The 20,735-nt window shown below is 51.4% G+C and overlaps 1 protein-coding gene across 3 annotated transcripts in view; it reads left to right on the top strand.

Moving 5' to 3' along the window:
- RPH3AL (rabphilin 3A like (without C2 domains)) overlaps positions 1-20,735 on the top strand; it is a 127,644-nt gene that overhangs the window by 7,084 nt on the left and 99,825 nt on the right. The window contains exon 1 of one of the 3 annotated variants that reach the window (XM_028155024.2): positions 20,565-20,639. The exons of the other annotated variants lie outside the window; for them this stretch is intronic. The gene's annotated coding sequence lies outside the window, so the exon portion shown is untranslated. Of the gene's footprint in view, positions 1-20,564; positions 20,640-20,735 lie in introns of those variants that run through there. 3 annotated transcript variants of the gene reach the window in all.

The following is a 20,735-nucleotide window of genomic DNA, read 5'->3' as shown; positions in this document are numbered from 1 at the left end:
CGGGCTGTCGTGGACAAGAGCTTCCACAGGGATCGGATGTAGAAGGCCATGGGACCTGAGGCTTGACCATCCATTTGGCAGGACTCGTTACATTAAAAAAATCCATCTTCCCTACGACATAGGGATTCTACTTCTCAGGTGGGATCTGCCCCAAAGAAACCCTGGCACGTGTGCCCAGGTGGAAAGTTCTGGCATCGTCTTTGCGGCCGTTTGCAGCGGTGAAAAGCTACACAGTTTGGGCCGCTGGTGGTAGACCAGTTACATGAACTGATACCTGCCTCTTGGTGGCTCTGCCTCTGAGTCTGTCCTGTCCCTTTGGAGCCATCTCCAATACGTCTCCCCTTTCCCACGGGGCAGGATTTTCACTGGGGCGAGATCCCCATCAGGCCTGCCTCCTCTGGGGAGAAGTCCTTGCCTCTTTCCGGGTTCCTTCCTGGGCGGAGACGGATCATGCCTTCCAGACTCCGGCCTGGGCACCTGGCTTGCCAACCGCCCTTAACGTTGTGCCGTCTTGGACTCTCTGCCCTGTTGTTGCTGGACCATGACCTAACACTTCTTAAAAATAATGGTCTTTTTTTTTTTTTTTTTAAATGATAAAAGTAACTCATGTTCATTGTGGAAAATTTAGAAAATACACCAAGACAAAGAAGAAAATTAAAATCTGTGATTCCCAACCTATAGAGGTAACCGCTGTTTACTATTTAAACATTGAGACCATTCTATATAAAGGATTTCATAACCTGCATTTTATTTAACACGTGTCCTTATCCGTATGCGTATCGGTTGGTTAGAGCCCTGGCTGGGAAGCTCCGTTGGTTGGAACACCATCCCAGGAAGCCAAGGTTGCAGTTCTTTCCCCGTCAGGGCACATACAGGAAGCAACCAATGAATGCGTAAATAAGTGGGACAACAAACTGATGTTTCTCTCTCTCCCCCCCATCTCAAATCAATAAATAATTTTTTAAAAAGAATATTGATTGACTTATATATAACACATTTCTTCTCAGTTCAGTGTTTGTTTTTCTATTATTATTATTACTATTTTTAATCCTCACCTGAGGATATGTTTCTATTGATTTTTTTTTTTTTTAGAGAGAGAGAGACAGGAGGAGGAGGAGGAGCAGAGGGAGGGAGAGAGAGAGAGAGAGAGAGAGAGAGAGACAGACATCAATGTGAGAGAAACATCAATTGGTTGCCTCCCATACGTGCCCCCACTGCAGGTGGAACCGGAAATCGAGGTCTGTGCCCTGACCAGGAATGGAACCTACAACCTTTTGGTGTTTGGGACAACACTCCAACCAACTGACCCCCCTGGCCAGGGCTCTTTATTATTATTATTTTAAAACATAGAGAACTTTCTAATGTATGTATGGTGTTGTGGACTGAATGTTTGTGTTCTCCCATAATTCATATGTTGAAGCTTTAACCCACAAGGTGATGATCTTTGGAGATGGGGCATTAGGGAGGTAGAGTTAGGTAAGGCCATGAGGGTGGGGCCCTCATGATGGGATTAGTGCCCTTAATAAGAAGAGACATCAGAGAGCTGGCTCTCTCACTCTTTCCTCTGCATGCACCAAGGAAAGGCCATGTCAGGGACAGCAAGAAGGCCACTATCTGCTAGCCAGGAAGAGTCCACACCAAGAAGCAAGTCCATGGCACCTTGATCTTGAACTTCCAGCCTGCAGAACTGTGAGACATAAACATCTGTTGTTTAAGTGACCCAGGCTCTACAGTATTTGTTGTGGCAGCCCGAGCATCTGATTAAGTCCTTTCATTTTATGATGTCTTCCTTTGCCTCTGGGTTTAAAAGATCTTCCCTACCCCAAGGTCAGATAAGTGCTCACCTATATTTTCTTCTGGTTCTTTATTTGGTTTCAGCTTTCCCATTCAGCGCTCTCTTTTATGTTCAGCTCTAATCCGATTGAAATTTGTTTTGGTTTATGATGTGAGATAAGATCCTGATTTTATTTCTTTCCAAACTGTCAACCAGTTCTTTCAGTTTAATTTCTTTCCCCACCAACTATATTTTAAGTTTGTTTTTGAATATTCATTACAATCATGTTGTTTAAAATTCAGAAGGTACAAAAGGCAAACGAGGGCTCCTCCTCCCTCATCCCTTATCCTCCCAGGGTCAGTAGCTGGGTGTTGCCAGGTTATAGGTTTTGGTCTTAGACACTCGCTCTCCATCCCCCGTCCCCTGACTGACTTTTATTATAGTGTGAAAGCATACTAGCTTCCAGGCTTTCTGGTTTTTTTTTTTAAGTTAATCTATCTCTCTTCCTCCGCTATTACATTTTTTTGTTGTGACTTTATATATTTTAACACACCTGGCAGTGCAAATTCCTTCTCAAAATAACCTTGGTTATGCTTGCCTATTTATTCATTCTTCTGTGTGAGATGTGGGAATATGAGAAAGTTATTGAGTTTTTAAGAAATTATTGTGAAACATATATACAAAAGAGCATATAAGACATATATGTTCAGTGTAAAGAAGAAGAAGAAAGCAGTCATATACTCGGCTAACTTAAGAACTAGAGCACTCGCAACCCTTCAGAAAATATTCTTCTTTCTCTCCTTAAGTGGCTCTTCCTCTCTCCCCATCCCCATGGGAGCGTGAACCTGAATTTTGTTATCATCACTAACCTATTGTTCTTCATAGCTTTCCTATGTACATTCATACCCTTAAGCAACGTATTGTGTGCTTTTGAACTTTTACAAGCGAATCACACTGTATTCCATATGTTTACTAGAGACGTGTGTGTGTGTGTGTGTGTGTGTGTGTGTGTGTGTGGTTGCGACTCATCCTGTTGTTACCTGTGGCTATAGTTCCTTCTTTGTGCTGCTATGTGTAAAGATACCCAACTTATTTATCCCTTTCATTTGTTGATGGGCATTCGGGTCGTCTCCACTTTTCTTGACTTTATCAACCTCCTTTCTGTGTGTGCGTTTCTCCAGGATGGGAGCAGAGCGATAAGGCCACCTCGTGTTGTTCTCCGAGGCAGTGTGTGTTTTACTCCCGCCCTGGGTCCCGTGCTTGCTGCTCTGCCTACATCCTCACCAATTCTTAGTACGTCCTCTCTGAGCTTGTTGCTCCGTCTACACCCTCACCGATGGTTAGTACATCTGCACGTTTAGTGTTAGCCAAACTGGTGAGTGGGATCTGGTGTTTCACTGTGGTTTAAATTGGAGTTTTAGTGATTGCTGACTGCTAAGGTTGAACATGGTTGTTGTTTTTCAGTTACAGTTAACAGTCAATATTATTTTATGCTAGAGGCCCAATGCACGAAATTCATGCAAGGGGCTCGGCCCTCGCAGCCCCAGCTTCGTCCAGAAGGTTGTTCTGCTGTTTGGTCTAATTAGCATATTAGCTCTTTGTTATGTAGGGTTAGTTTCAGGTCTACAATATCATGATTAGACAAGTATATAATTTACGAAGTGATCATCCCGATATTTCCACCTGGCACCATACATAGTGATTACAACACTAGAGGCCTGGTGCACGAAGTCCGTGCGTGGGTAGGGTCCCTAGGCCTGGCCGGCGGTCAGGGCTAATCAGGTTCCCCACCTCCCAGCCTCCCCGCCTCCTCCTTCCCTCGCCACCCAGCACCGCCACCATGTGGTTCCCCTCCCTCCCCGCACCTCCCCACCTCCCCATCTCCTCCTTCCCTCACTCCCTCAGCACCCTGCCACTGCCACCGCCGCTGGTCGCCGCCCCCCCATGTTCCACGCTGCCCCCTGGTGGTCAGTGCACATCATAGTGAGCAATTGAACTCTTGGTCTCCCGGTCGAACTCCCGAGGGGGCACTTTGCATATTACCCTTTTATTATATAGGAATTATATAGGATTATTGACTCTGTTCCTTGTGCTGTACTTTATATCCCTGTGACTATTTTGTAACTATCAATTTGTACTTCTTAATCCCTTCATCTTTTAGGTTGACCATGTTATGGATGATTTGTGTTTCCTCATTTACACAGCTGTACTTTTTTACCCCTTTTTTCGTATTAAATTATTGCTGATTCATAACAGATCTTCTCATATTCACATTCTAGTACTAATCCTTTGTTTATTACATGTTGCAATTCTATCAGTTTGTGGCTTGCTTTTTCACTACCTTTATTAAAATTCTTTGTTGTTGAAAGTATTAGCTTTTTCACTATCTTAATGGCATCTTTTAAACAATTTGATTGATTGATTGATTGATTTGAGATAGAGAGAGGAAGGGAGAGAGAAGGAGAGAAAGATGGATTTTTTTTGTTCCACTTATTTATGCACTCATTGGTTGCTTCTTGTATGTGTCCTGACCAGGGATCGAACCTGCAACCTTGGCATATCAGGACAACACTCTAACCAATGGAGCTACCCAGCCTGGGCCTAATGAACGAAACAGTCAGAGCTTAAGTCAGCAAGCTTATCATTAACTGAAGTCCAATATTTTTTTTCTTTTGTGGTAAAATGTGCATACAACAAAATGCACAAATCTTATGTTTTCCATTCAAGGAGCTCAGATATATAAATGCATATATCTATGCAACCCAAACCCATGTCAAGATAGAGTACATGAAAATCACCCCAGAAAGTTCCCTCATGCCTTTTCCCAGGCAACCCCTGCCCCTATGCCCCCAGAATTAACCACTGTTCTGATTTTCCACCATATATCAGCTTTGCTTGTGCTAGAACTCTATATAAATGGAATGATACAGTACGTTCTCTTTCATTAAAGGCTTCTGTTCCTCTCTCTTGACATAATGTTTGGGATTCATCCTGTTGTATCCGTAGTTGCTTCTTTTTTTTTTTTTTTATTGCTGAGCAGTATTCCACTGTGTGAATATGTACAATTTGTGTATTCACCTGTTGATAGAGCTATTTTTAGTTTTTGGCTGTTGTAAGTGGAGTGGCCATACATCTTTTTGTTGACAAATGTTTTTATTTCTCTTAAATATATTAGTTCCCTTGCATGTTTTACTTCTTTTAGGAGCGGAATTGCTGGGCCGTGGGTTAGGTGTAACTTTTATTGAAGCATAAAAGTCGCTCAGAAAACTGCACAAATCCTCAGTGTCCTGCTTGAGTGATTTTTACAACATGAACACGGCCATGTAGCCATCACCCAGGCCAAGGGGTGGGGCCTTGCCCTGAGCTGGGCTGCTCACCTGGGCTGTCCATTCTGGCATCTGAAACTTGAGCAACATGAAGGATATATATTGGAGCTACCTATTCCCATAGTGGCAGCTGATCAGACTTGGGGCCTCTTGCACGCTCCCAGGGCTTCTGTTTCCTTCTACGTCAGGATCTTCAGCCTTCTCCTCCATTCTGAGCTACCAGGTGTCCTTGCAGTAAATTCCTGTCTGCTGGCCCTGGCAGGTTTGGAGCGTCGGCCCACGCACTGAAGGGTCTCGGGTTCAATTCCCGGTCAAGAGCACGTATCTCGGTTATAAGTTTGGATGATCCCCGCCCCAGTCAGATCGATGTGTCTCTCTCTTCCCCCCCACTTCACTCTCTCTAAAAATCAATGGAAAAAATATCATTGGGTGAGGATTAAAAAAAAAAAAAAATTCCTTTCTACTTATATCAACCAGACCTGGTTTCTGTTGTTTGCAACCAAAAAATCCTGATGTTTACAGTGTTCCCAACCACTAGCATCAAAAACTTAGTGGACGCCCTGGCCAGTGTTACTCAGTGATTAGAGCATCAGCCCGCAAACGGGTCACAGGTTCGATTCCCCATCAGGGTACGTACCTGGGTTGCAGGTTCAATCCCTGCACTTGGTTGGGGCACGTGCGGGAGGCAACCAATTGATGTGTACAAAACACTCGGGAGCCAGGCAGCAAGGCAAACATATTTACTTCTACGTAGAAGGGTGCACACACGTGGTCTGGAAGCGCGTGCACACCAGTCAGGTGGGCTGCTGGGGTTTATAATCCCTTACGCATGTGACCTGTCCTTTGCTCTTGATTGGAGCTCAGGCACACAGTCTTTCGCGATTGGCTAATTCAAAGGGAGGGGTCGGCCTTTGCTGTTTCAAGATGGCAGCCCCCAGGGGAGCTGCAAGCCATGTGGCCAACATGGTGGCTGTCTAAACTGTTCTTTGACAGAAAAGATGACTTGTTTATTCTCACAAGTTCTCATCCTGCTGTCGGGTTTCCTCCCCACAGAAGCCACAGCTTGGCGTCCGATGACCCAGCCTAGACCTTTCCCGCACCCGCTGGGCTTCTTAGGCTTTGGACTTGAGCTCAGCAGAAACAGGTTCTTTACCATCAAGTCTCCCCATCTTCAGGGTACCCCAGAGCAGGGAACTGGCTGCTTTGGGGATCTTGCGTGGCCAGAGATGCCGGTGGCGGTGGACATGCTGGGTCTGCCAGAGTCATGTTTGCGGTGGAAGGTCATACAAGGGCGCCATGGGGAAGGGGGCTTCCATTTGTGTGGCTCATGATGGAGATTTTCTGACAAAGGAACGCGAAGCACCTTATAGGATCATCAGTTTAGTCCGATGGTCTCAAACAGGTGGAAGAGAAGCTTCTCCGTGAAGGGGCGGGTGGGGGCCTCGTCTCATGTCACACCAAAGTATCTGGTGGGCTGGGATGGCCTCCGACGCCCCACAAACCCATCTTCTGCTTCGGGTGTCCGATGGTGAATTGGGTCACCCTTGCCAGGGCGATGGGGATAATTTGTGTAGCAAAGGGGTAATCTGGGACGTGAGAACGTCCTACATGGACTCTAAGTTGATTTTAAAGAATTGAAACGTTGCATCCAGGTCCCTCTCTGAGGTCAAGGCAGAGAGGACAGGTCAAGGGGGCAGCCAGGACTCAATGTAGGCGGACCTCGCCTCATGTGGGCCTGGCGCTCAGAGTGTGGGCTCGCACAGCAGCTGCTGAGGGGTTGAAGGTTTGCACTTCAGGGGTCATTGCCTCAGAGGTCATTCCCTGCCTGTCACTCTCAGTGGGGGCTCCGCTGACTGATGTAGAATGTGGAGTCTTTGAGTGTTAGTGCTGGAACCTGGGACATGCATGCGGATGGACAGCACCGTGAGGCGGACTGGGAGGACCTGGGGGTAGATGCACTCGAGGAGGGCTGGGTGGCCAGCAGAATGTGCTGAGAGGGCAGGTGTGGTCGGGGGAGGGAGGTAGGATGCATCCCCAGAGGCTGGCAGGTGGGAGTTCAGGCAGGCTGTCTGCAGGGGGCTCGCCAGGAGGTAATGGTTCCTGACAAACAGGCGAATAAGCCTGTGACTGGGGAAGAGTAGAGGCTCAGGATCTGCAGGATGGGGGGGTGGGGGGGTGGAGGGAGAGGGGGGCCCAGCATGAACAAAGCAGAAGCAGGACGGCTTCCTGCTTAAGGGCTTGAGCTCTGGGTTCCGTTCTTCCTCCTGGCTCCACCGTTTCCTCCCTCGGTGGGCCCCGGTTTCCTTGTCGGTAAAATGGAAGTAGTGCTAGTATCTGTGTCCATGAGAAGCCTTGGACAAAGCATTCAGAGCAGCGCTTGCCGCGTGGAGGGTGGTTGTTATTGTTAGGATTGCTATCCTCCCCGTGTGGCCTGACCCTTCGGCGTTCACACTCCGGCGCGAGGGCCGCCGCTTTGATTTTATGTCGACTTTGTATCCCACGTAGTTGCCTCGTTTCTGCGGCTGCTGGAAAGCTGGGAGTCAGATGTGTTGCGCAGTTTAATCATCAGATTTATGGTGACATCTCCTCTTTCTGCTCTCTGCCTGGCCTCTATTCTCTTTGATCCTTAAGTTGTTTATTTTTTATTACATTCAGCCCCTAAGCTGCCTCAAGCTCTCCTTGAAATAGACGGTTATAAATTTTGAATGAATAAATATAATGTAGATCACACGTTGAATCATAGTTACAATGCAAGGCGGTGTGCGCTGCCTGCCCGTGTCCCTGTCCCCCTCCTCGTTACCTGAGTTTGGGGGGTTAGTTGAGCCAGTAAGGAGGGGGAGCCCCCCCCCAGGGTGGGTGAGGGTGCACCCTCCTCCCCAGCCTCTGCAAAGAAAAAAGCTACAGATTTTTCTGCCTTTGAAGATGTGCTTTCAGGGCCTAGGGATGGAATTGGTGAGAGGGTGGGTAGAGGAAGACGAAGACTAACTCTTATCAAGTACCTACTATGCGCTTGGCACTGGGTAAGTCCTTAATACACTTTGGACTGCCCCAGGAGGCTGGCTGTGGGACTGTAGAATTCTGGGAGGTTTATCTCATAAGTCTGGAAGAGGGGTGTGGATCTGTCCATAGAATCATTGTGGACTCAACTGTGGGCCATATGGATGTAAGACCTACCCCAGGACTTACCCCATTCTTCAAAGTTGCCAGGACATAGGTCTCCGTCATCTATTGCCACAATGTGGCTTCATAACAAACCACCCCAAACCATTTGCATATGGCAATAAGTGTTTAATCCACCCACACATATCTGTGGGTTGGGTGAAGTTTGGCTGATGTAGGCTGCTGGCAGGGGGACGTGGTTGGTTTCAAGCTGTAAGTTGGGTTTAGGTCTGTTCCATGTATCTGTTATCCCACTGGACCGGTGACCACCAAGGCACATTTGTGTCATGGTGACAGGCAGGAGTGCAAGAGAGCAAGCTCCGTTGCACAAGCCCATTTCAAACCTTTGCTCACATCACACCCATTAACACCCCCTTGGCCAAAGCAAACCAGCTGACCATTCTCAAGCCGAGGGGAGGTACACTGCCCACCATTAGGCCACGACAGAGTGTGGCTATCTCATGTTATGACGAGGGGTGAAGAATCGACACCAGTACTTCAGCCTGCCTTCGGCTGAGCTTTATTCATTCCCTCAGTACGTCTTTTTTTAAAGGCCAGGCACATGCTGCCTCTGGGGATGTAGTGCTGAACAAGGCAGGCCTGGTTCTTGCCTTATGGAACTTATATTCTAGAGATAGAAAAAAGCACAAAAGAGCTACTTCTGTCATTAGTTATTTATTTTCAGTTGTGATCAGTACAAAGACATACAGAGCACCAGGGGAGGGGGCATGTCCAAAAGGGCCTTAAAGTAGTCTCGGGAGAAAGAGATGATTGAGCTCAGAACTGAAGGGTGAGAGAAGACTTAATTAGGCAAATGAGCCTTACTAAAATTAACAGCTAACTTCTGACCTGAAACCTTGGAAGCAAAAAGGCAGTGGATGACATCATCAAAATGTTGAAATAAAAAATAGTCAACCAAGAATTCTATATCCAGAAAAACTATCCTTCAAAAAATTCCAGGTAAAGAAGACCTAAATTTGCTGCTACCAGACATTCCCTACAAGAAATACTAAAGGTAGTCTTTTAGGTTGAAATGAAAGGACACTGGATAGAAACACACAAACCCACATGAAGAAATACAGAGCACCTTTAAAGGTAGAAATGTATGTTGCTTGTAACTCTTTTATTCTATCTGCATAAAACAATAATTATAAAACTGTGTTGGCAGACTTATCTTGTACAAAGATGTAGTTGTATAACCTAATGGCACAACAGAAGGGAAAGGAAACAAAGCTCTATTAGAGCAAAGTTTTGTATATATTGAAATTAAGTTGGCACAAATAGAGCTAGATTGTTTTAAGTTAAAATATGAATTATAATCTCCAGAGCAACCACTAAGAAAAGAACTAAAAATATGTAATAAAAAGAATTAAAATGATATGCTAGAAATACTTATTTAACATAAAAGAAGATAGTAATGGAAGAATATAGGAACAAAAAGATGTAAGACATATAGAAAATAAATAGCAGAATGGCATAAATCCTATTTCATAAGTAATTATATTAAATGCAAATGGACTAAACACTCCAAGAAAAAGGCAGAGATAGACAGAATGGGGGGTGGGGGAGAAAGCCAACCCTATTCTATCGAGTAAAAACACACTTTAGATTTAAAGATACACATAAATGGAAAGTAAAGGGATAGAAAGATATACCATGTAAGAAGTGGCCGAACTAATATCAGACAAAATGGACTTTAAGAGAAAAAATAGTTCCTGAAGACAAACAAGGTCATTTTGTAATAAAAAAAGGTCACTCAGGAAAACATATAAATTATAAACATATACGCAGCTCACAACAGACCCCTAAAATACATGAAACAAAATATAAGGGAAATGAAGGGAGAAATGCACAATTCAACAATAATAGTTGGAGACATCAAGGTTCCACTTTCAATATTGGGTAGAACGGGTAGGCAGAGAATCAGCACGGAAATGGAAGATTTGAGCACACTGTAAGCCAAGTAGCCCGAACAGACACAGAACACTCCAACAACATCAGAATACTCATTCTTCTCAAGTACACATGGGATGTTCTCTAGGAGAGACCATATGGTAGGTCCTAAAATGAGCCTCAGTAAATCTAAAAGGAATAAAATAATGCAAAGTATGTTCTTTGCCTACAGTGGGAGGAAGTTAGAAATCAATAACAAATGGAAATTTGGAAAATTCACAGATATGTGGAAAGTAAACACACTCCTAAATAAGCAATGAGTCAAAGAAGAAATTAGAAATATATTTTAAGATATATGAAAATGAAAACACAACATACTGAAATGTGGTTTTTTAAATTGATTTTAGGGAGAGAGAGGAGGGGAGAGAGATAGGGGAAAACATTGATTTGTTGTTCCACTTATTTATGCATTCATTGGTTAATTCTTTTTTTTTTAAATATATTTTATTGATTTTTTACGGAGAGGAAGAGAGAGGGATAGAGAGTCAGAAACATCCGTGAGAGAGAAACATTGATCAGCTGCCTCCTGCACACCCCCTACTGGGGATGTGCCCGCAACCAAGGTACATGCCCTTGACCAGAATCGAACCTGGGACCCTTCAGTCCGCAGGCAGACGCTCTATCCACTGAGCCAAACCGGTTTCGGCCATTGGTTAATTCTTATATGTGCCCTGACCGGAGATCAAACCCACAACCTTGGCATGTAATGACGTTCTAACCAACTGAGCTACTTGGCCAGGTCTACTTGGCTTATAGTGTGTTCAAATCTTCCATTTCCTCGTTGATTCTCTGCCTACCCGTTCTATCCAATATTGAAAGTGGAACCTTGATGTCTCCAACTATTATTGTTGAATTGTGCATTTCTCCCTTCATTTCCCTTATATTTTGTTCCTATATGATAAAAGGCTAATATGCAAATTGACCAAACAGTGGAATGACCGGTCACTGTGATGCGCACAGACCACCAGGGCGCAGACGCTCAATGCAGGAGCTGCCCCCTGGTGATCAGTGTGTTCCCACGGCGGGGCGGGGGGGGGGGGGGCACTTAGCCAGAGCCCTGAGCCGGCTCACAGCCGGCGAGTGCAGCATGGGTGGTGGGAGCCTCTCCCGCCTCTGAGGCAGTCAGACATCCCCTGAGGGCTCCCGGACTGCGAGAGGGTGCAGGCCAGGCACCCCCTCAAGTGCACGAATTTTGTGCACCGGGCATCTAGTAGTTATAAAGCCCTATATTAAAAAAGAAGAAAGACTTCAAATCAATAACCTCCCACCATGAAAAAACAAGAAAAAAGAACAAACTATATCCAAAGAAATAAAGATTACAGCATAAAAAGAAATAAAGATTACAGCATAAAAAATGGAAGAGATTAGAAAAGGCCACTTATTGTATGAGTGCATTTATTTATTTATTCATTCAAATATGTTTTTAAAAATATATATTTTTATTGATTTCAGAGAGGAAGGGAGAGGGAGGAGAGATAGAAACATTGATAATGAAAGAGAATCATTGATCAGCTGCCTCCTACACACCCCACATTGGGGATCAAGCCCACAATCTGGGCATATGCCCTGACCAGGAACTGAACCATGACCTCCTGGTGCATAGGTCAGTGCTCAACCACTGAGCTACACCAGCTGGGCTGTTCTTACTGATTTTATTTTTTTTTAATTTTTATTTTTTTGTTCTTACTGATTTTAAAGAGTGAGGAAGAGAGAGAGAGAGAGAGAGAAACATCAGTGTGAGAGCAGAACATCTGTCAGTTGCCTTCTGCATGCTCCATACCAGGGATGGAGCTGCAGCCTGGGCATGTGGCCTGACTGGGAATCGAACCGGTGACTTCTCAGTGCATGGGACTATGTTCAACCTACTGAGCCACAGTGGCCAGGGCTGCATGAGGGCATTTAGATGACATGTCCAGAATATGCAAACGTATAGGACCGGAAGTAGATCAGTGGTTTCCAGGGGTTGGGGAACAGGAAGAATGGGGAAGGACCTCTAATGGGTACAGGGGTTTCTTGGGGGACAATAAAGTGTCCTGAGATAGGGGTAATGATTGCATAACTCTGTGAATGTACTAAAATTATAAACGGTGAATGTTATGGTTTGCAAATAAAATCTTGATCATGGTGTTAATAAAGAGATTTTAAAAACGGTTAATTGGGCGAAAGGGTTGGGAGAAACGGGGTCAAAGGCAGCATTCCCCAGGCAGGAGTATCAGGGTGCCAGCAGGCCCCGCGGGGAAAGCGTGTGGTGTCTTAAGGGAAATACCGAGGCCCACGTGGGTGGGGTGACACTTTAGTGCTAGCCCTAGAGCAGTGGGGAGCCACTGGAGGGTTCCCATGGCCGTCCCTGCAGGGGGGCTGGCTTTGTGGAGAGCTCACTGTGATTGTGTGAGGACGGAGTGGAAAGGGTCAGCAGTGCATTTGGGGCGGCATCTGCAGTAGCCGAGGTGGGAGGTTATCGTTCAAGGTCACCCCGCCTCTGGCACTGAAACCTCTGCTCTCTACTGACCACGGATTGGAGCCCCCTCAGGCATTTTGTTGTTGTTGTTAATCCTCACCTGAGGATGTTTTCCATTGATTTTTGGAAAGAGTGGAGGGGAGACAGAGAGACACAGAGAGAGGAGCATTGATATAAGAGAGACATACCGATTGGTTGCCTCCCGCACACTCCCCGATCAGGGCCGAGGATCGAGCCTGCAACCGAGGTACGTGTCCTTGACCGGATGAACCCAGGACCCTTCAGTCCACAGGCTGGCGCTCTATCCACTGAGCCACACCGGCCGGGCCCCCAGGTATTCTTAGTCAGGGCAGAGCGTCGCTGAGATCTTGCTTGACGGGAGGGTGGTAGGGACGTGGCCACCACATGAATCAGGCTGACGAGGACTTGCGGCTAACGAGGGGCTCGCCTAGTTGCAGTCAGTGGAGATGGAACAAAAATGGGGGTTTATTGCCGGGACACGAAGTATCTCGCAGAAGCCCAGGCCCCTGGGAGGGCTGCATTAAGCACGTGGACCCATTAAGCACGTGGACCCAATGGGGGGAAACCCCTGAGCCCTCTCTCTGCCTGGCCTTGGCTTTCGTCTCCTGTGGCTCCCCCTGTCTTTCCCTCACAGCGACCACCTTTCACCTTCATGGCATTTCCGAGTGGGGAAGCTGCCCCCTCCAGCAGGTCCTAAGCTTGCGTCTCACGGTGCCAGAGAGCACTTGAGTTGAGAGACTCGGGCTCTTAGCCCTTCTCCCAGATGGTGAAGGGCGAGACCTCGACATGCCAGCTTGGGGTGGGTGCACCCCTGGGAGAGTCAGCTGGGTCCAGGGGGGGCTGGTTACACTATGAACTCGGGGCTTCTGGGCAACTGAGCAGCCACAGTACGGCCAGGAGAAGAGGGGCAGCAGATGGGATACCCGTTACCTCACGGCAAAGTCCCTCCCCCACTTTGTTTTCTCTTGATGTTGTTAATCCTCACCCGAGGATATTTTCCCATTGATTTTTAGGGAGAGTGGAAGAGAGAGGGAAAGACAGAGAGAAACATCGATTGGTTGCCTCCTGCATGCTCCCCAACCTGGGCCTGGGCTGGGGAGGAGCCTGCAGCCAAGGTACCTGTCCTTGACCAGAATTGAACCCCGGGACCCTTTGGTCCACAGGCCGACGCTCTATCCACTGAGCCAAACCAGCTAGGGCCCCCCGGCCCCCCACTTTGGTAACCCACCGCCTGGGGTCCGTCTTCGCTTAGGGATGGACTGACTACATGAGACCTTATTTTGTCACGTGAACAAACACAGCCCTCTGTCCACCCCCCCTCCCCTGCCGCCTTCACGTTCAACCCTGACTGGGCAGGGATCAGTCTGGGATGTAGAATGAGTGTCCCTACCGCTGAGAGCGCTGTCAGTTCCCACGCCCTGCTGAAAAGGACCCCGGTTATTGTCACTGTCTCATTCTCACCTGCTGTGTGAAACTCAGTGGTGCTGATGCAGGTGCCTGGAAACCCTGGGGATCGTGGATTAAACGGGCCTCTGATTGGGGCCCGGAGGGGACAGGCCACGTCTGAGAAGTCCCGGTGGGAGGCATGAGTGCGGGTCAGCTGCCAGGGACCTCACAGAGCCCCACCGTGTCCTCCGCAGCTCATTCTCTTTCAGCGGGTCTGCAGGTAACGCGTGCTGTGCGCACTGTTTTCCTGCAGGGGGCACTGTGGTCAGGAGACTGCCCGGCGGGAGTGGGGGAGAGGGTGGGGGACACCAGGAGCCCCCTCCCCCAGCTCTCTCTGCAGGGGCAGCCACTTCCAGTCCTGAGCAGTGTGATTGATCCTGGATGGGGCCCTTTCTCTTGCTGTGAGAAGCAGGAAATTGGAGTCCGCCAGTCACAGTGCTCTCAGACATCAGAGCGGGGGCCGAGGAAGAAGGCCGCAGGCAGACAAGGCCTCTGAAGGCTCGTGTCTCTTGGAATTCCTGCAGCGTGTGTGGGAGGCCGCGTGGCTTGGTGGCTTCTTGCGGACAGCTGTGTGCTTGCCCCGCACGCTGTCCCCAGGACGGCGGGCACGTGGCCCGTGCCTCAGCACCCAGGAGCGGTCGCGGACCTCTCTGTGTCATTCGGTTACAACAAGTGAAGCGAGGGGGGCAGATGGTTTCGGGGGCATCGAACACTGGGTGAGACCTCAGGCTGCCTGGCCGTGGGGAGCGGGGTGCGAGAGTCATGTGTTCCCTTCACAGTCACGTAGCTGGTCAGAGCGGGGCTGAAAGCCGGCGTCTCATCTCTGGTCCCAGACTCTGTCCACGCCGAGTGCGTGAGGTTCTGAATTCTTTCAGGCAGAGACGGTCTTTTCTTTCCTGTTTTTTCCTGCCTGTCATCCATCCGTCTCTTCATGAATTCCCTCTTCTTGTTCCATAGAGGACTCAGGATGCCCACAGAAGACCTGTCTATCGCTTGGACGTGTAAGAGATATAGAAATACGTATTTATAAGAGGAAGGCAAAGTAGGTACTATATGCCAGAACTATCTGTAGACATTTTATGTGTGTTTGCGTATATCTGTGTGTATGTCATTACACAGAAACCCATAAAGATAAGATTAGGAAAAATGCAGATGAACTAGGAGGTCAGAGTCCGGGTGGGAGTTAGAACACATCCTCAGGCCGGAGAGCTGTACGCAGTTTACTCTGTTTGAACCACAGATTTAGCTCCGAGCTAATTAGCAATCAAAGCAGGAAAAAAAAATATTATGTACACGGTTCATGGGGCCCATAATGAAAAGGATGCCAGACGCCCAGCGCTTTTCCAGGCAATTAGATCGGGAGGAAATTTCTCGCCTGGGTGGTCACTCTGCGGGGCCCCGAGAGGGAAGGAAATAGGTGGCACCTATGCCGCCGCTCCCGCGCCTGCGCCTGCTCCTGCTCCCGCTCCCGCTCCCGCTCCCGCGCCCGCTCCTGCTCCTGCTCCTGCTCCCGCTCCCGCTCCCGCGCCCGCTCCCGCGCCTGCTCCTGCTCCCGCGCCCGCGCCCGCTCCTGCTCCTGCTCCCGCTCCCGCGCCTGCTCCTGCTCCCGCTCCCGCGCCCGCTCCTGCTCCTGCTCCCGCGCCCGCGCCCGCGCCCGCTCCTGCTCCTGCTCCCGCTCCCGCTCCCGCGCCCGCTCCTGCTCCTGCTCCCGCTCCCGCGCCCGCTCCCGCGCCTGCTCCTGCTCCTGCTCCCGCTCCCGCGCCCGCTCCCGCGCCTGCTCCTGCTCCCGCTCCCGCGCCTGCGGTGGACCCCACTGATCTCGCACAGCCGGTTCCCACGAGGCCCAGGAGGCCGCGCAGTCCCAGCGTGGTGTGCCAGGCAGCCGTGGCCGTGATTTGGAGCCGGCCCGCAGGGCGAAGCCCACTTGCCTTTTCCGCACTGGGGTGGTGCCATATTGGCAGTCATGTGCAGAGCCACCTCTGCAGGTGGCATCGGTGGAATGTCCTGTGGACCGTCAGAGGTGTGTTTGCTGGGACCCCCCCCCCCCCAGGGCCAGTTGGAGTGACCTCTCAGGGTGATGAGGGGGTGAGCTTGTCTGCAGAGACATGGGACCCACTGGGGGTTTCTGACGCCTCAGTCACCCGCTCGCCCACAGATACTTAGCGATCACCTGTGACGTGCCGAGAAGGGGTGTCTGACCCAGTCTGCTCAGCGCTCTGGCCCCAGTTTCACTTGACTTCCTCAGCGTTGCCCTCCCCGACTCTCCCTCCACATCAGAACTCCCAAGTCCTGTCCCCGCCCTCCGCCCCCCCCCTTTCTCTGCAGCCTGTATCACAGCCTGTGCTGATGCAGTTCCTTATGTTTGTTTGTTTAGCCTTCCCCCTCCCAAGACGTGGGTTCCAGGGTGGCCGGGACAGCGCCTGGCGGGCTCCTCATTGTGTCCTCAGTCCTCGCCCGGGGTCCAGGACGTCACAGGTGCTCAGTGCCTCTTTGTGGAATGAATGAAGGGGAGAGTAAACAGGGCATGGAGATGGAGCAGATGCAGACTGCCCAGTCGAAGATAAAGACATAAACGTAACATAAGGTGGCAAATGCTCAGTGCCAAAGGGAGGGGACAGGGGGAGCCAGGGGACTTCGGAGGAGGAGGGGCTGCTCCAGAGGGAAGGGGAGGTCAGGGCTTCATGGCACAGCGCCCTTTGCGGGGTCTGGAAGGGTGAGGTGGAGGTGAGGGGCATCTGGGGCCAGGGCGGGGGGCGGGGGGGCAGGAGAAGCAGCAGCGAGGCGGGGCTGGAGGCGAGAGAAGGCAGCGTTGCTTGGGGAGCTCTTAGGGCTGTGGCTGGGTGCAGGAGCACCAGGAGAGGTGGGAGCTTGGCCCAGGGGCTGGATTTGGGCAGCAGAGGGAGAGGCAGCAGATTTGCGAGTGGGGCAGGGATGGGGTGAGAGGGGCCCAGGCAGGCGGAGGAGAGCTGAGTGTGGCCCCGGAGGGGTGGAGGCCGGCCCGGGGAGAGCACACGGCCTTTGCTCCCTGGACCTGGTTTGCATTCTGCCTCTCCTGTGCCTGTGAACCTTGGGGACCCCCCTCTGGCAGGACCCCAGGGCAGCCCGAGCCGCGCGGGCCACCCCCTCACCCGCTGCCGGCCTGGTCCAGCCACCCAGAGGGGTTTTGTGTAGCGAGTTCACCAAGGAACCCTGTTGCTGACATATTTCAAATTTTACATGTGGATTTATTCAATCATTTGGCGCCTCCTTTCATGTTCAAACCCATTCGGTGAGGTTTTGCCGGGAGAGGGAGGCGATGGGAGCCGTTGCGTCTGACTCCTGGACCGCAGGGTGCGGAGTGATGCTGACGATGCACACGGTCCCCACACAGTAGCGCTGGCGGCTCGGGGCAGCAGGCAAGGCGTCCTTGCCGCGTTCGTTCTGGTTGCTTAGTCCTGACGACCGGCAACCGGGGGTGGTCAGGGGCGGACGATGGAGCCTCGTGGACAGGCCCGGGTCTGGGATGGCCTGGGACAGCGTCAGGCATGTTTGGGGACGTAAGCGCGCGGAGGAACTTTCTTTTTCTTGATATCGTGTTGTTGAAAGTATTGCATATGTCTCCTTTTTCCCCCATTGACCTCGCCCCGCCTGCTCCCGCCCCCAGCACAGGCCCTCACCCCCCTGCTGTCTATGTCCATTGGTGATGCTTGTACGGGGTGCGCTTTCTGTAGTGGTTTGGTGGATACTAAGGGAGAAGCTCAGGCGTGGTGACGGAGAGGGGAGACTGCCCTCATCCAGGGGCCGTGGAAGACGCCCACAGCGGAGGGGCTCCGCCGGGCTCGTGGCTGAGGGGGCGGAAGTCGCCCTGCCCGGGGATGAGTCCTGGGTGCTGCGAAGGAAAGCAGCCACCTCCCTGGCATCTCTGGGCCCGGCCGCTGCTGGCACACACCTCAAAGGGGCAGGGGGCACGGGGGCAGGAAGCTCACTTGCAGGGGCCATATGGTTTCTGTTAAAATGTCAGGCTCGCCCGGCCGGTGTGGCTTGGTTGGTTGAGAGACATCCCGTGCACCAAAGGGTTGCCGGTTCGATTCCTGGTCAGGGCCATGCCTGGGTTGCTGGTTTGCTCCCCAGCCAGGGAGCCTACAGAAGGTAACTGATCTATGTTTCTCTCCCACATCGATGTTTCTCTCTTTCTCTCTCCCTTCCTCTCTCTAAGCATGTCCTCAGGAGAGGATTAAAAAAAAAAAAAGAAGAAGTCAGGCTCACTGTGTGGTGCATTCCTAGTCCTTCCCATTTCTGGATAGGTGACTTACTTAGGACCCTTGGTTGTAAATCCCGAAGACCCAACTCAAACCAACATAAGCAGGAAGGGCATTCTCTTGGGGGTAAAACAGTGGTTCAGGTACGGCTGGATCCAGCAGTTGCAATGCCATCAGGATCATGCACCTCCGTCTCTCCGCTCCGCCTGGCTTCATTTTCAGGCTGCTCCCAGGTGACGGCAAGGCGGCCGCTGGCCATCCCAGGCCAGCGTTGTTCCCTCAGGGAAAGAGTGTATTTTTCAGTAACTTTGGCGAGAGTCTCGGGAGGACTCTGTGCTGCTGGGCCTGGGGCACCTACTCCGCCCTTAGCCAGTCACCGTGCCCAGCGGGTGGGGGTATTCTAATCGGCCCACGTCCGCCACATTCCCGTTGAGGGAGCGTGAGGCGGGGCCCGTTTCTCCCACACAGAAGGCGTGGACGTGGTTTCCTGGGCCCAGAGGAGGAATCACGCTCAGAGAAAGAGATGCTGGGCAGACACATGTATGTCCGTTCCCGGAGGCCAGCAGGGGCCCGGCCTATGCACGGGACACGCAGCGGCCTGCGCCCGGAGCCGCGGTAAGGGCGCGTCTGTGCAGCAGGCCGCAGCGTGCCCGTCGTTCTCAGTTGTGCAGAGTAGGCACACTCGGGCCTCTTCACACCCTCAGATCGGGTCCATCCGGGACCCCCAAACAGAGCCAGCCGTCCCGGTCGCACGCCACTCGGAGCACCAGGAAGGCAGCCTCTTGCCTCTGCGCTTATTCCAGGGCTTTGTCCGCGGCCCCTCCAGTGACGGACACCGCTTACCCCGTCTCTCCGTCCGCCAGGCCCCGGATTCTCAGCTCTGGCTCTGGTGCCTGCACGGGGCCCCGTCCCTGCTGAGGTTCGGGTGTCTTCTCCAGATGCCTGACTTAGCCCAAGGCTCATCTTGATTTGGGGGCCAGCCGCACTTTCCAGCTGTGGGTCCTCCCGGGAAGGGCACGGGGCCCGGCTAGCCCTGCCGGGCGGCTCCTCTCACCCCGCCCCCCCCCCCCCGCTCTCCTGAACTCAGAGCGCAGGCTCAGGGAGAAGGCCCAGCTGGCTCCCAGCACACGGGGGTCTGTGGCGGCTGCTTTCCGCAAACTCAGAGATGGCTTACATCACATTCTTCTACTGCATACAACCGGTATCACAACCAGCTCTTCTCAACACTTTTCAGCACAGAAGCTTTTCTTCAAGTGACACCTTCCCTGAAAGTCCAATCCACGCAGCAGACAAGAGCCGAGCGGCTGTGGGTTGGGTGGGAATACACCCACCCCCTTTATTCCTCCCTAGTCCACGTCAGCAGCCCCCAAAGAGGTGCATGACACCCCTGGGGCTCCTTGGAACCTAGTTTGAGAACCTCTTTGTGATGTTGCCGATCTGTCCCTCTCAGGAGCACCTGCTTTTGTTCTCCATGGGGCCTAGGTGGCCGGATGTGGTGGTGTGTTTGCTTTTTTATCATTACAACATTTTTCCTGTCGTTAGCGTGTTTGCACTATGCAAAGGTCGACATGGAGACCCTTGTCCTCTTCCTTCTCACTCTAGGCAGGTGTCGGGGAGCAGGCCCCCCCCCCCGCCCCGCCCCCCGGCTACGCACAGGCTCGCTTCATCACCCTTGTCCCCCTTGAGCTGCATTTGGGAGGTTCTACTTACGGCATTGGTCACGTTATTCGTGCCTCAGTTTACCTCCTTCCCGGGGAGCCACGCCTAATGAATTGGGTCGGTGTCCCGCCCCCGGCCGCTGAGGCCTCAGGAAGTGATGCGACGCTGCCGCCCCGTGCCCGTCCGCGGGGAATAAATACACGCAATGTACCCTAAACCAAAAAACCCTCGGAGGTCTGAAACGTGGCCAGGCTAAGAAAAATAACACCAAAAAGGATGCAGACGTCCCCAACAGAGGCCTCCCTCCGATAAGAAATGCCCGGTGTCGGTTCCTGTTGGACGACTGCGCTGGCCGGGGGCTCGGCCTCCAGCACATCGGCCGTGGCTGGCCCTGGCCAGGCTTCCGTCCACCAAGGAGAGTCCAGGCCTTGGTTTGCCTCCAGCTGGGCCTTCCCGGTGTGGCTGCCACTTATTGACTTAAGTCTGAGTGATTCACATCTTCCTCGGGGTCGCCCCTGACGACTGTGGGCTGGGAGGGAGGCACCTCCTCCTCCCGGCTGGGGCACCAGCAGGTCAGGCCCGGGACAAGCCCCCTTCTGCTCCTGGTAGGTGTTTTGGGGTCTCTGGCCCCGAGGGGACAGGAAGGTGGCTTGCAGTTCCTGGAGCCAGGGGCCCAGTCATACAGGGTTTTCCCCGGGCAG

The sequence above is a fragment of the Eptesicus fuscus genome, chromosome 20 (genome assembly GCF_027574615.1).
Source record: "Eptesicus fuscus isolate TK198812 chromosome 20, DD_ASM_mEF_20220401, whole genome shotgun sequence".
Taxonomy (NCBI): Eukaryota; Metazoa; Chordata; class Mammalia; order Chiroptera; family Vespertilionidae; genus Eptesicus; species Eptesicus fuscus.
This window is presented reverse-complemented; position numbering and strand designations above follow the sequence as displayed.